General features: G+C 45.5%; 1 protein-coding gene across 1 annotated transcript in view; it reads left to right on the forward strand.

The window, feature by feature from the left end:
- CDC40 (cell division cycle 40) overlaps positions 1-14,177 on the forward strand; it is a 1,027,131-nt gene that overhangs the window by 600,563 nt on the left and 412,391 nt on the right. The gene's annotated exons all lie outside the window — the stretch shown is intronic.

Raw genomic sequence — 14,177 nt, forward strand, 5'->3', positions numbered from 1 at the left:
GTGCTGGCAGTGCCTGGATGTTGGTCTTCTCTTCCGCCTGTGTCTTGTGTTGCGGCGGTCTGAGTCTGACCCATATTATGTTTGTACATCCAGTCATTTGTTGCCTCTGGCGACTCGAAGAACAGCGATTTCCCTTTTATACAGTATTTTTAATCTTCCGGTATATAGGAGCATATATTTAATTTCTTGGCGTCTTGGCCTTTCTTTGGTGGGTACGAATTGTGCTCGCCTTCTTTGGACGTGGAATGTATAATCCGGATGTATTGCTAGAGTTGCTGAATCTCGTTGGATCACCCCGCCTGCTCTTGAGAAAGTTAATATTTTTTCTTTGTCACAGTAATTAAGGATTTTTGCAATGATTGGCCTACGGGTAATTGGGTGGGGGTTGTGTCCTGGGGGAGTTTTTTTCGTGAGACAGCGGTGGGCTCTTTCCACAGTGAACCCCTGTGATAAAGCTCCCGTTCCTATTTCGTGGAGGAGCAGATTTTCTTTTTCTCCTTTTTTTTTTCAAACTTTATTTTAGGTTTTTCATAGTAAATAAAACATTACTGCGCCAATCGGGTGCAGTCTAAACAGAAACAGTCATCACATACAAAATTCCGTGCTTAACCCCCATCCCTCCTGTAATGTCTGGTTTAAGCTTCGTTCTGTTGACTTGTTCACTGTACTTCAATCCGCCACATGGGTTGTAGGAAATGTGGACGTATTTGCCCACTGTGTTTGCGAGAGTTGTGATTGAGAGTCTGAGGTATCTGAGTTGGAAAGTAGGTAGGCGATGTATGGACCCCAGATGTCGGGGGCGGGGGGGGGTCGTGCCTCGAGGGGTAAAGTTCTTATGAATTCGGTGTCCATGTCTTGACAGTACATGATGTCTTTTTTCCAAGCTGTTAATGTAGGAAGAGGACCACGTCCCCATGTCATAGCAATCCTCCTGCGTGCCAGCACTAGGAGAAGGGATGCTAGTCTCCTCGACTGAGGTTGCAAGTATTTGGTCAGGCTTAGAAGTCCAATTGTTGGGATAGGGGCTAGCTCCTCCCCCACTATATCGGCAGTCGTTTGTAGGACCGAAGACCAGAACCGGGATATCCCGGGACAGTTCCAGGCGAGGTGGAGAAAGTCTGCGGCGAGGCGCAGCATCTTTCACATTGTGCTGATAGTTCCGGATGATGTCGCTGTTTTTTCGCGGTGGTATAGTAGGTTTGATGCACAAAGTTGAAATGAATTTGTTTGAAGCGAGTGTTTATATCAACTTTCTGGGTTTGGCGAAGAATGTAGGTCCAGTCGTCTTCTGGTATTGTAGCCTGGATGGCTGTCTCCCAACGTTGTTTCGTGCAGGTGTCGATAATTGCCGTGTCTGTTAGTAGGGATTTGTATACCATGGACACTAGTCTTCCCTCTCGTTTTGCCTGGATCACATTGTGTAACAGATCCCATGTCTCTGGCTGTTTGGGGAATAATGGGAACTGGGCTTGTAGGGTATAGCGTAGTCTAAAATAGATAAATATATAGAGTGAAGTATTACCTCCTCTCTCTTTGGCCAACTGCGGGGTTATAAACTTGCCCTCGGGGAAGCGGTCACCAAGGGATTGGATGTTGACTTTATTGAGCCATGGATGAAATATTTTTTCACTTGTTAGGGGTATGCCGGTGATGAACTTGATTGGTAGTAGGGGAGAGTATCGCGTGTGTATTTGGTATTTTTTGGCGATTTTCTTCCAGATAGCGTAGGTGGACAGGACAGTGTTCACCGTGTTGTGTGGTACTAGGAGGTTGCTGAGACTGACAACTCTCAGTAGGTTTGGAGATGCTACGGCCTGTTCGACCTGCACATGTGGGCGTATAAAGTGTATTCCGTACCAGTTGCTCAGGAATTGTGCCTGTGCTGCCCAATAGTATTTCTCAAAGTCTGGGAGTGCGAGGCCACCTTGTGATGTTGGTAATGTCAGCGTTGTGTGAGCGACTCTTGCGGGTTTTCCTGCCCATATTAGTTCGAGGACGAGGCTTTTAACTTTTTGGGAAAAAAAGCACGGTAGTATCAAAGGAATCTTTGCTAATAGATAAAGAAGTTTGGGGAGAATCACCATTTTGGTCAATGAGGCCCGCCCCCATAGTGTTAGTGGGAGTGACTTCCATCTGTGTATGCGCTCCTGAAGGGAGTTTGTTGTTGCATTGTTGTCTTTGGATATTTCGTTACAGTTAAGCGACATATAGATGCCGAGGTACCGGACTTTGGAGCTTTCCCATTTAAATCCGTGATCATCAGGGAACCTAAGGGTATTTGGTGTCGGAGGAAATATCACTGATTTGGAGTGGTTAGGCTTGAGACCTGAGATATTGTTGAATTTGATCACTTCCCCCATTATCGGGTTGAGGTTTGTTTGGGGATCATTGACGAATAGCATGACATCGTCGGCGTATAGGGAGACCACTAGCTTATGCGGACCTAAGGTGAGGCCTCTGTGGAGTTGGTGGGATCTTAGTCTTGAGGCTAGGGGTTCCATTATTAAGCAAAGATGAGGGCAGATAGGGGGCAGCCTTGTCTGGTGCCGCGTTCTAGCCTGATGCTGGGGGATTTTGTGTTGCCTATGGTAATATAGGATCGTGGGTCATTATAGAGCAACAAGATCATTTTGATGAAGAGGTTCCCCAGTCCCATTTTGTTTGAGCGTCGCAAAGAGGTATGACCACTCCACGGAGTCAAAGGCCTTTTTGGCGTCCAGTAGGACGGCGATTGCTTGTTGTGTTGGGTCGAGTGCCGCAATGACGCCGAATAGCCGTCGGATGCCGTAGGTTGTGCTGTGCCCTGGGATGAAACCGGCCTGGTCACCTAATACCAGTGCAGGCATGAGGGGGGAGTAGTCGTGCCGCTAGAAATTTAGCCAAAATCTTGTTATCAAGGTTGATTAAGGAAATCAGTCTATACGAGGCACAGTCTTCCTGTTGTTTGCCTGCTTTATGTATTAAAAACACATTGGCTTCGCGTAGTGTGAGTGGGAGGATCCCCTGCTCTAGGGCTTCTTCATATACTCGGAGAAGTAATGGAGCTATGGTGGCCGCGTGGGATTTATAGAATTCCCCTGTGAGGCCGTCAGGGCATGGTGCTTTGGTGTTTGGAAGAGTTTTTATTGCTTCTAATATTTCTTCTAGTGAGATGGGTGCGTTTAGTGGTTCTCGAAGTTCCTGGGTTACCCAGTATAGTTTGGTGTCTTTGAGGAAGTCTTGGAGTATCTCGGGGCTTGTGGTGTTTTTGGAGCTGTATAGGTCTTGATAAAATTCACAGAATGTGTTAACTATTTCCTCCTCTGTGTAAACTAGGGTTCCTTGTGCGTCACAGATGTGTTCTACGCGGACAGGTGTTTTGTCTATTTTTGGTAAATGGGCCAGAAGTGCCCCAGGTTTTTGGCCCTCGCCGTATTGTCGAATCTGGTGTCTGCGTCCGAGGAGCCTTAGCTTGCGCTCGGCTGATTCTCGGAATTTCAGCAGTTCTTCTTTCAGGTCTGCTTGGGTTTGTGGTTCGTTGGATGTAGTGCACTTAAGTTCGAGCTCCTTCAGATGTCGTTCACTGTTTGTCAATTTGTGTCGTATTAGTTTTAGAATGCCATTCTATTTTGCCATGCAAACCCCCATACATAACATTTCAGTGTTTCCCACAACTTACCGTTAGAACTAACTGAGTCCTGGTTTATTTCAAGAAAGGTTGTGATCTCTTGATGTAGCTCTGTTGCAAATACAGAATCTGATGGTGATCCTGCTTTGAATCTCCAGTTGAGGGCAGTCGCCTTAGTGCTGGATAGAGTGAATTCAAGTGTCACCATTGAGTGGTCGGAAAAGGATCGTGGGAGGATTTAACTGGTTCCCCAGCAGTATGGGCTGCTGGTCGACACCATAATATAGTCAATACATGAGCTGGTATTGTGGACTGCCGAGTGAAATGTGTATTCTCACGCGTCGCCGTGGGTGTATCTCCAGATGTTGGTTAATTCAAATGCTTGCCAAATCTCACTAACCTGAAGACTTGCTTTGGAGGGTTTGCTGGCTGTGTTTTGTGACTTATCGGTTTTGGGATCTAGTGGAGTGTTGAGGTCCGCGTCCCAGAGGATTGTTGGTGTGGTGAGTGTTCCTAGCTGGGACATGACCCAATTGAAGTTACTTGGTCCTTCTGTGTTGGAGGCATACGAGTTCACCAGGACAATTTCTTTTCCTTTCTTTGATTTGATTAGGCTGAAGTTGGCCTTTTTGTCAATCAGGATTGCGACCCCTCTTGCAAATTCGGAGCACAATGAGAAGTATCTATGCCATCCCCAGGAGCGGACCCAGTGTTCTCCAGTTGGCATGAGATGGGTCTCCTGTAGCATGACAATACTGATTTTATGCCTCCTGAGGTATTGAAGGATTCCTGATTTTGGCTGGTTGGTTACCACCTCGGATATTCCAGGTGGCTACTTTGAACGGATCGATAGGAGGAGGGTTGAATGAGCAACGCTGAGCTCAACGTGGTCGGCCGGTTTCGGTTGGCGCATAAGCGTAGATGAGAAGCTGTTGGTATTCATAGTCGTTGTGGCGGGGGTGTATGGTAATTTTGCGTTGGAACGTTAGTGAACAGTCAATAATAACTTTGTCAAATTAACATCCCTCCCCTGCGTGGGCAACCCCCAACTGGCCCACGATGTGCCCTCCCTTGTGAACAAAACAGTTGACATTGCTGTGCTTGGGGCATTAGTAGCCTTCCAAGAGGGAGAGAGGCTCCCTGTGGTTGTAGGATTGAGTCTCTGTGGTGAATATCTTGCGTGCTGGTGGAGGTGTATTGGTACCTCTGTCGTTAATGGCTTGAGAGGTCTGTTATGGCGGGTCCCTTCGCATTCAGTCTCCGCGATGTGGCCTCGAGTTGTTTGAGGCGGGTCTGCATCCTGCGCGATCTAGGAAGTTATCGGCTTCCTCTGGCGTATTGAAAAATTGGGATTTACCCACGTGTTGGAATCTGAGTTTTGCAGGGAAAAGCATTGAATAGAGTATTTGGTTGTCCTGCAGACGCTGTTTGACAGCTGTATATGAACACCTTTGCGCCTCTACTTTTGGGGAGAAGTCTGGGAAAAACTGGATTGGGTCTCCGTCATATTGAAGTTTTCCTTTTTCTCTGGCAGCCTTAAATATTGTGTTGCGGTCTTTGTAATGTAGGAGCTTTGCTATGATTGGGTGTGGGTTTGCCCCTGGGATCGGTCTGGAGTTGGGGATTCTGTGTGCTCTCTCTATAACAAATAACTGGGAGAGAGATGCCTTTCCAAATAGTTCCACGCAGATCTGTTCAACATGGTCTTCCATTTTAGTGTGAAGTTGTTGCTCTCTGACCCCAATGATTCTGATATTGTTTCTACAAGAGCGGCCATCTAAATCTTCGTTCTTGGTGTAGACTGCCTTCATTTGGGATTCTAGCATGGAGACTCTGGAGGTCAGGGCTGTAGTGCCATCTTCGAGGTCTGATACGCGTTGTTCGACTGTGTCCAGCCTGTCTGCATGTTTGTCAAAGCGGTGTTGGAGTTCGTCGACCTTTGACGATAGAATATCTAATTTGCTCTCTCGTCGTCCAATTCCGGCTTTTAGATCCATTAGGAGTTCTCGAATGTCAAAATTCTGGGCCTGCTCCTCTGCTGGAGATGTATCTGGTGTAGGCGACTCCGGTCTGCTGCTGGTGTTGGATGGTTTAGTTGAAGAACTGGCTTCGAAGTTTAGTTTCTTTTGGGACTTGTCAGTTTTCCCCATGATTAGCTTTGACTTGGTTTCTGCTAGTTTGCGGACTTTGGTGAATTGGGCCGATAGTGGTAATATCTCAGCGTGGTCAGCAGCTTTGGATGCTGTTAACTGTTCTTTTAAAATGGCTTGTGGAGGCCTGTTTGTTGTTTATTGCGTGGTTTAGATAACTTGGATCCAGTCTGGGGGTCGAGTCAGATCTTTGCTGCTGGTAGGCGTGAACCTGAGACTCTTTGAGCACTCGGTTGCCGTGAAAGGTCTCTGCGGTCTTTTGGGGAGATTGCACGGATCGTGGCACCTGAGGATGACTGTGATATTCAGTCGTCGTTGTGGTACTCTTGGTGCGGTTTTGGTAGCGTGTTGCCAGCAGCTTGCACAATTTTTTCCCAGCTTCGCGGCGAGCGGCCCCCGTGGAAGGTATTGTATAACGTGTTGGTTTAGCTGTGTTGCACAGTGCCGCCTTCTAGATTTGCATACGTGTCCAAGGTGCTCGTGTTAATTGTGGCACTATTTGGCGATTGGGGGCAGTTATTGGCATGCAAAGATGGGGCCTTGTGGCTTGAATCTGTTATTGGCGCGTTGAGTGGGGCTGTCGAGGAGGGCGCCTTCCCGTTGCTCCACTGGCCGCGAGATGCGAGCGTGCTGTCTCTGGCTGCCTCGCGTGTAAATGCTTTCTCCCTGGAGCGCTGGTGGAGGTTGCCAGTGGAGGCGCTTGCCTCCGCGCCTTCCGCTGACTCGGCTAGTTGCGCGGGCAGGCCGGGGTGCCCTGCGGGCCCCTTTGGGGTGCAAAAAAGAAGCCGCACACGCTGCAGCTCGCTCCTACCTGGGCGCTGGTCTGGGTTTGCTTGCGCGGGCCGGCGTCACTTCTACACACCGCACCGAGCCGCCGCGGGGACGGAGACTTCCGCGTCTCTCTAGGCGCTGAGGGCCCACACGTCCATCCGCCTTCTTGAAGCGCATGGGCGTAATTTTAGGGGGGGGTGGGGTGTTTGTCCCCCCCCCAACTTTCATGGCACACCATTTTGTCCCCATTCATTTGGCTGGGGCATCTTTTCTTCAGATGTCATGTCCCCCCTCCCCCCCAACATTTTCAGCTAAGTTACTCCACTGTTGAAGCGGCTCTGGTCTTTCAGCAGGGCCGGTTTAGCCCTCGCTGGTCGCTCGCCCTTGACGGCGATTCAGTGCTCCGTGTGGCCCCTCCTTCCTCGCTTACCAGCCACGTCGGGATCACAGATGGCGTGGGCCGACGGGCCTGTGATGTTTGGGCTGTAAATATGTGGGATTTGGCCGCCAGAAGCGAAAATGGTCTCAAATTATGTAGCGGGGTCTCATAGATCTGCACAGCGGTAGCCGCAGACGAGCAGGTCACCACAGAAGCGTCAATGTTGCAGGATTAATTGGGAGATACTCAGAGCTCTCTAGGAAGCCGCCATCTTGGTTGGCTCTCTAGCACCCTCTCTGAGGAGCAGATTTTCAATATAATCCGTAGGGTCTCTTCCTTCTGCTCCTTCGTGCAGTCCCAGTATTCTAATGTTGATCCTCTGCGCTCTCCCTTCTGCATCTTCTGCTCTTTCCTGTAGCATTCTGAGTTTGATGGTCAGCTCTTGGACTGTCTCCTTTAGTTCCTTAGTCGTAGATGCTGTCTCGCCGAGCTTCTGTTCTGTTTCTCCTACTCTGCTGGCTAGGTTATGCACATCCTGTCGTAGCAGGCTCACGTCACATTCAATCTGCCCAATATGGGTTTCCATAGAGGTGCACATAGCTGAAATTGCTTCTAGTATTTTGTTTTTGTCTGGATTCTGCAGAGTTTCTAAGTCATTGCGGCCTTGTTGCACTTCTTGGTGCGTGGGGCCTGTTCTTGCGTCATTCTTCTTCGTGTAGGTGTCCATTGCTGCTTGCTTAGGCTGCGTTGTCTTCCTCCTCCCGTCCGGCATTTAAGATGGTGGCTCTGCACTGGATACTGGGGCTACTGTAGGTTGTCACAGAAGTGTTCCCAGTGCGTTCGCTCCTGGGAGGGCAGGAAGGAGGAAAAAAAGCCCATAACTGAATCCCTGGCAGGGGATGATGGCAGAATCTGAGCCATGTGGAGGCTCAAAGCAGGGATAGCCCTGATTAGAGCCTCCTCATTGGCTGAGGGGCTGCCATGCCCCCCGCCGGGAATAGTTGTGTGGCATCCCAGCCGAGGGTTTCCCGGCCGGGTAACGACCTGACGAGAGCCAATCAGAATGTTTCTTACATTCTGGTTGACTCTCGCCGGGTACTAATGCTCAATCTAACTTCTCAATTAGTAAGCCAGCTGGGAGTTATAAAAATACCTATGCAAGGTAGGGCTAGATGTGTGTTCACTAATATTTGCTTTTCCCCTCTCTAGCACCACACTGACGCTCCATTTGAACACTCTTTTTCAGCGAGTTAAAAATGTGTAAGTTCAGCAAATTCTGCATAAGTGTTCCTTAGATTTAACTTGATTTGAAGCATGTGTACCTTGCTTGTTGAATAATGTGCAACTTAAAAAGTCGAGAATTTTTCCAGGCACAAATTAAACTTATGTAAAGAAAAAGCTTTGAATTGGGCCCCAATCTCTAAATTGCTGCATGCGTTGCTTTAAAATCTGTTACAGGTAGGGGGAACCTTTTTGTAAAACGCACTTACCATGGTACTGTTTGCAAATTATTAGGATGCTGTGATGACTTTAAGTGTCCAATATTATTTGCGCATTAAAGTATTAAAAACATTTAGTAGATATTGTTTGAAATATATTTTCTTAATTGTAACACTTTTAAAAGTGACAATGTTTTAGCAGTTAAATGGTCTTTATTTTTAGAAAGTTTTTAATTTGTCACTTTTTTCATAACATTTTGATTTCAGGACTTTTACATCAGTTTCCTGTATATATTTAACTTTTTTTTTAGTTTTTTTTTTTTTTTACGGGTGTACTTTCTAGATTTATATTGCATTTAGTATAAAGTGTCTAGCTGCAGTATTTCTTTTTAGAGATGTCGGTTACGGTATTTACTCAAGCATATTGTGGCAGTAGATTTGGTTACACAGAATGTATCCCTCTTCCTCATCAAAGTACTTTCTAATGAGCATACTCTGGGCAATTCATACTTTGATTTTCACTGGTAGTTGCTTGAGGGCGTTTTAAAAGTCACTACTTGTGGCATGACTTTAAAAAAGCCAACCTATGGTTTGAAAGGTTTTCACAACCCCAGTTGGGTAAACCACTCTTAAGTATCCTAGACCACGCAGTAAGGCTGAACTAAGGAGGGAAATGGGCCCTGTAGAGTAGTACAGGTAACACTTAGCCGAAATGGTAATGAAGATGCACACAGGCGAGTATAAAAATACTAATTTATTAAAGTACTACACTAAGGGACATTTGAAATATTCAAAGATGAGCAAATATATCAATCTACATATATACAGCTCATACAGTAGTATCGCAAGCGGTTATTTGGACAATAAAATGCATACACCAAACTATGGAGGAAGATGTTCTACCTCAGAATATGAGTGAGTGAATTGTTTATTTCGGATTTATGGTAATTTATAAAACACATGAAAACATAAAAGTACACAACCTGATCATAAAATCATATTCATAGAAACCTCATATACACCAACAGCACATTGAGGTATTAATGTTAGGGAGAAGGGCAGTCTGGGGGCATTTTTTCACTTTGCCAATGCCTTTTGTGGCCAGAGCCACCAATCGCGGGCTAATAAGCCCTGGAGGTATGTTCCGCTGGGGCACCAGACCATTTTGAACTGCAAGCCCCATGAGGCTTTGGGGCAACCAGCAGCATGCAGACGCGCACACACGTGCGCCTGAGGACTTTAAAGGAAGCTGCTCTTCTGTGCCAGTTGCTGATGATACTTCCACGATGCCGCTGCCTAGAAACAATATTTTGCGTGCATTTGTGTGCTCAGGGTGGCCATGGGCGCCCTGAGCATAAGTTAAGTAAACCATTACGTGTAAATCGGCGCCATGAAGCTCACGAATAGTGGTTACTAAGACTTACTCGTTATAGTGACCTGCATTTCTCATTCAGTAGCGTTTACTTGTGAAGCAACAGGGTGTTTGGGCAAGATTACAAAACACAAAGCTATCAGTGCAGCTTATTTAACTGGGAGGCGTGATGTTTGCTGGCGCACCAAGGGAGATATGTGCCTGTCTCTAGGACTAAGGAAGTTGGGACCAGTAGAAGTCACACTTGGGCAGACTTCTTCTGTTTAAGACATGTTCGCTGTAGAAGTCTTGTGTTTGTTTGCTTTCTTCATGCAGTTTATATGTGGGAGTTCCACCTTTCATGCTCCTATTTCATGTGTAACATTATGTTTGTTCGTTTCATCTGTATTTGTGATCTGTGTGTGACATGACATGGTAACCGGGCATACATTAAGGGTCAGTAACAACTGGGAGACAGGAGCAGGGAGTTAGTGAAAGAGTATCTAGAAAGTGTATGCGTTTTTTGTTTGTGCCGTTCATACATTCCCGCTTACCCATCCACTCACATACCCTAAACATCTTTCCCGTTTCCCTAACCTCCCCCATGCCCGTCTACAACTTCTCCCTAACCCTCTTGCCCCTATTGACTGCCATGTGGTGACCTATTAGTCTCACATCAGGCCCCCGTTCCAACCACGGTGGGAGGGTCGTACTCAATTCAGCTTCTGTGGTTCGGGAGGAGTTGTCGGACTTACCCCTTAGCTTGACAAGCAAGGAATACTTTGTGGTAATCGTAACAATATCAAAGTTAATTAGTCAAGCATGGCTCTTATTTTTCAAGCATGGTGTAAAAAAGAAAATGCAGCAAATTTAATCTCACTAATTAATTACATCTTCAGGACAATAGTATTAAAAAATCAGGTCTCCACCGGATGCCAGAACACTTCAGTAAATTATAAAGATCCAATTTTGGTAAATTTTTGTATGAAGGACAAAAGAATTACCAAATGAGCCAGGGTTCAACATCACCACTGAGGAAAGTTGTGTTGTTAGAAGACCCAATAGCCCTTCTACTGGTTACTGCCTTGACATGTATTGCTTTTAATCTAATGCAGGTCAATAATGAGCTGTAAAAAGAATCTAACAAATACCAGGTATGGAGCCATCTCGTCAGGTTGTGAGAGAGAGATATTGTTGTTCAGTGGACCCTCAGAGAAAAATATCCTCTCTGTTACTAACCCAGAGTGCCAGGAACTTCGTTTTAAGTACTGAAATGGGCACAGCTGCGAGACTCGACTGCTGTTTAAACAGAAGCCCACAGATCCAATGGCCTTTTTAATGTATGCTAGGCACTCAATTTCCTGGTAGTTGCCCAAAGAAAATAGGAATAGGTTTAAGAAAACTTTGTTCAAGGCAATAATCATCTGACCGCCACAGGGTTTACCAGAAGGAGAATAGGTTAAGTTTGGATATAAAAGCCTACCCTGTCTCAAAGTCAGTAATGCAGGCTGCAGTCAATGCGGGCACCCTCAATAAACGGGAGAGGAGGGAATTATCCTGATTTTTTTTTTATTTGATTTTCTTTTTATTTTATTGGTTTTTACAAACCTTTTAAAATAAACACATATACATACATACACATATTAACATTTATCCTATGACAATCACCATCATTCCATCCATTTCCCATAATTTCCATTTCTGATGTCTATGGACACTGTTTCACCCAATATTGCTGTTTACGGAAGGTGTTCCTTCTGTTGATGTCAAACAAGATTCGATTTTTTTTTTCTCCAACAATCGCGTTAATGGAAGTATTAACTTTAAGTCGGATCCCTGAAACGTCAGATTCCACCAATCATCTGCACATAAAGAGGGATGGTTTGCACTCCAGGGCCCCAAATGAATAGTCCTCTCAGATCTTAGTTTAGTACAAAATAGTACTAAATGTTTGAGTGATTCGTTTTCCCTCTCACATAACCTGCATTCAGGTGACATGTGCTCGTATCCCTTCCATGAGCGGAGCCGGTCAACGGTTTTAAACATATTTAATCGAAACAATATAAACAGCCTATGCGCCTGCGGATTGGGGAATAGTGCCGCGTAATTCTGAAGAGTGTTAAAGGCACGTGATTCTAGTGGCACATCGCACATTCGACTGGCGGCTGATCTCTCCACACAAGTATCCTCCCAATCTGCACGCCAGATTTTAAGTTTGGCTGCATCTAGATTTTAATGAAGTATATCAATTTTGATGTCATATTTCTTTAAGATTGCTTCGCATCTGTTTGACCATATATGAACCACTTTTGAATTGCCAGGAACAGCTTTGTAAAAGATATCAAATTGTGGAATCTGTACACGCGTGCAGGTTTTCCAGGACAGGCTCAACAGGTTCCAACATATTCTTGCATGCATTGATATTAGGGCGAGCTCGTATCTTATACACAAAGTCTTCACACCTCTCGGAAGTGTTAGTACCTTAGTCCAAAAACAATTTTCTAGAGAAGCCCATGTCTCATAAGGGCAACCAAGGGCATTTTCTGCCCCATATATCATAATAGGGATAACCTTCTGCTGATAAAGACAAGACTGGTCGTAGGGAGTATTTGCCACATTTCTTGTGGATTATCAATGCCTGGCTTGCTAGTTAATTGCATTTCATTTTGGTTTTTGCAAGCCACGGCCCGTCGTTTATAGCAGAGCTTATTGTCATACCAAGGTATTGGACGTCTTGAGAGAGCTGGACGGTTTCTTGTCCTAGAGACCAGTTTATATGTTTTCTATTAGAGACTCTGCCGCCATTCAAGATCCACAATACCAATATTTCACTTTTCTTGGTGTTGATCAACAAATTGTTGGAAGTGACGTATCGTTGGACAGCATCTAATTTTCTTTGCTGCCCAATAGGCGTCACATTCATGATGATTAAGTCATCTGCATAGAGCAGCCAGCTTAAGTGAGTGTTAGCAACTTTCATGGAAAAGATTTGACCTCGTTAATTGAGTCGCCTATATCAGAAATAAAAAAACTGAATATAGCTGCGGCCAAAGGAAACCCCTGCTTTACTGCTTTAAAGGTGTCGATGGCAGATAAGAGGCCAGATTGGTCAAGGCGGACTTGAATAGGGGTCTTCATGTGGAGTTCTCTGATGGCAGCTATTAAGTCCCACAAACACCCCCAACTCTTCAATTTTGACCACAAAAGCGCCCTGTTGATGGTATCAAATGCGTACGAAAAATCTATAAATGCTAGATACACCTTTGTATTTGATTTGATGGCCTCCATTTTGATTATATTTAGCAACAATAGATTTAACGAACAGCCCACTTGCTTTACAAAACCCTGATTGACGTTTATCCACATGGCATGCTGAAGTCGACCAGGCTACTAGTTTTTGCTGTAGCAATGTGGCGTACATTTTGCCCAACACATCCAGCAAGGCGACGGGCCGATAATTCTTCGGGTTAGATCTGTCTCCCTTTTTAAAGATGGGTACAATAATCGCACACTTCCAGGATTTTGGTGTCTGCTGTACTTGGACTATCCTTTGAAGAGTGTGTCACAAAGCTCTGCCCATATCTCTGGGCACTGTTTGATGGTAAAGTTTGTAAGCCCATCGGGGCCTGGTGCTGATGAATCCTACAGAATGTTATCAATTCTAAAAAGGCAGCTGATGGCCTCTACCATCTTCAATTGCCTCGCGTAGATGTTATGCTGCCACCAAGGCCTGCTGTTTAAAGTAAGTCAGATATTCTAAATGCCGGCAAAAGGTTAATTTGTAGACCCTCTGGTTGTCCTGCATGCTAGATGAAACGCACATGACAAAACATTGCTCTTTATTGACCTTAAGTACCAATTTGGTAATAAAATCCATGTAGCCTTCCACTAGAGTCTGCAGGGTCTTGGGTGTTCTAGCTAGAACAGCAGCGTCATCCGCATAACTCTGGGCTGGCAGCTTTCTACCCTCGCAGTGAGGTACATCTGCACTCAGTCCCTCCAGGAACTAAGGGAGGCGATTAACGTACAGATTAAAAAGCAATGGGGTTAGTACGCAGCCCTAGCAAACACTTTTGTTCACAGTTATGCGATCACTGGCATCCCCTCCATTGCCATAGTGAATACTGACTCTGTATCTGTATATAGAGTCTCTAAGTCTCGCAGCAGTGGTCGAGGAACCTCAATTTCATTCAAGGCTCTCCAGAGGTATGTGGTCGAAAGCGGAGCTCTGATCCCCGAAGGCCACCTAGAGAGGAACCTTTGAAATGGTAATATACTTGGAGATAATTAAATAGAAATTAACGCACTGGTTGATTGTGCCCATTCCTGGTCTAAACGCCAGCTGCGTATCGAGATGTTATGATTAAAAGCCTGTTCTTCTAATATCCTCATAATGACACCAGAAAATAACTGGGAGGTTCCATGTAGGAGGGTAATCCGCTGGCTCCGATGTCTGTATCGATTTGTTTCCTTTTTTTAG

Source organism: Ambystoma mexicanum, chromosome 4q (genome assembly GCF_040938575.1).
Source record: "Ambystoma mexicanum isolate Mex_15411 chromosome 4q, UKY_AmexF1_1, whole genome shotgun sequence".
Classification (NCBI taxonomy): domain Eukaryota; kingdom Metazoa; phylum Chordata; class Amphibia; order Caudata; family Ambystomatidae; genus Ambystoma; species Ambystoma mexicanum.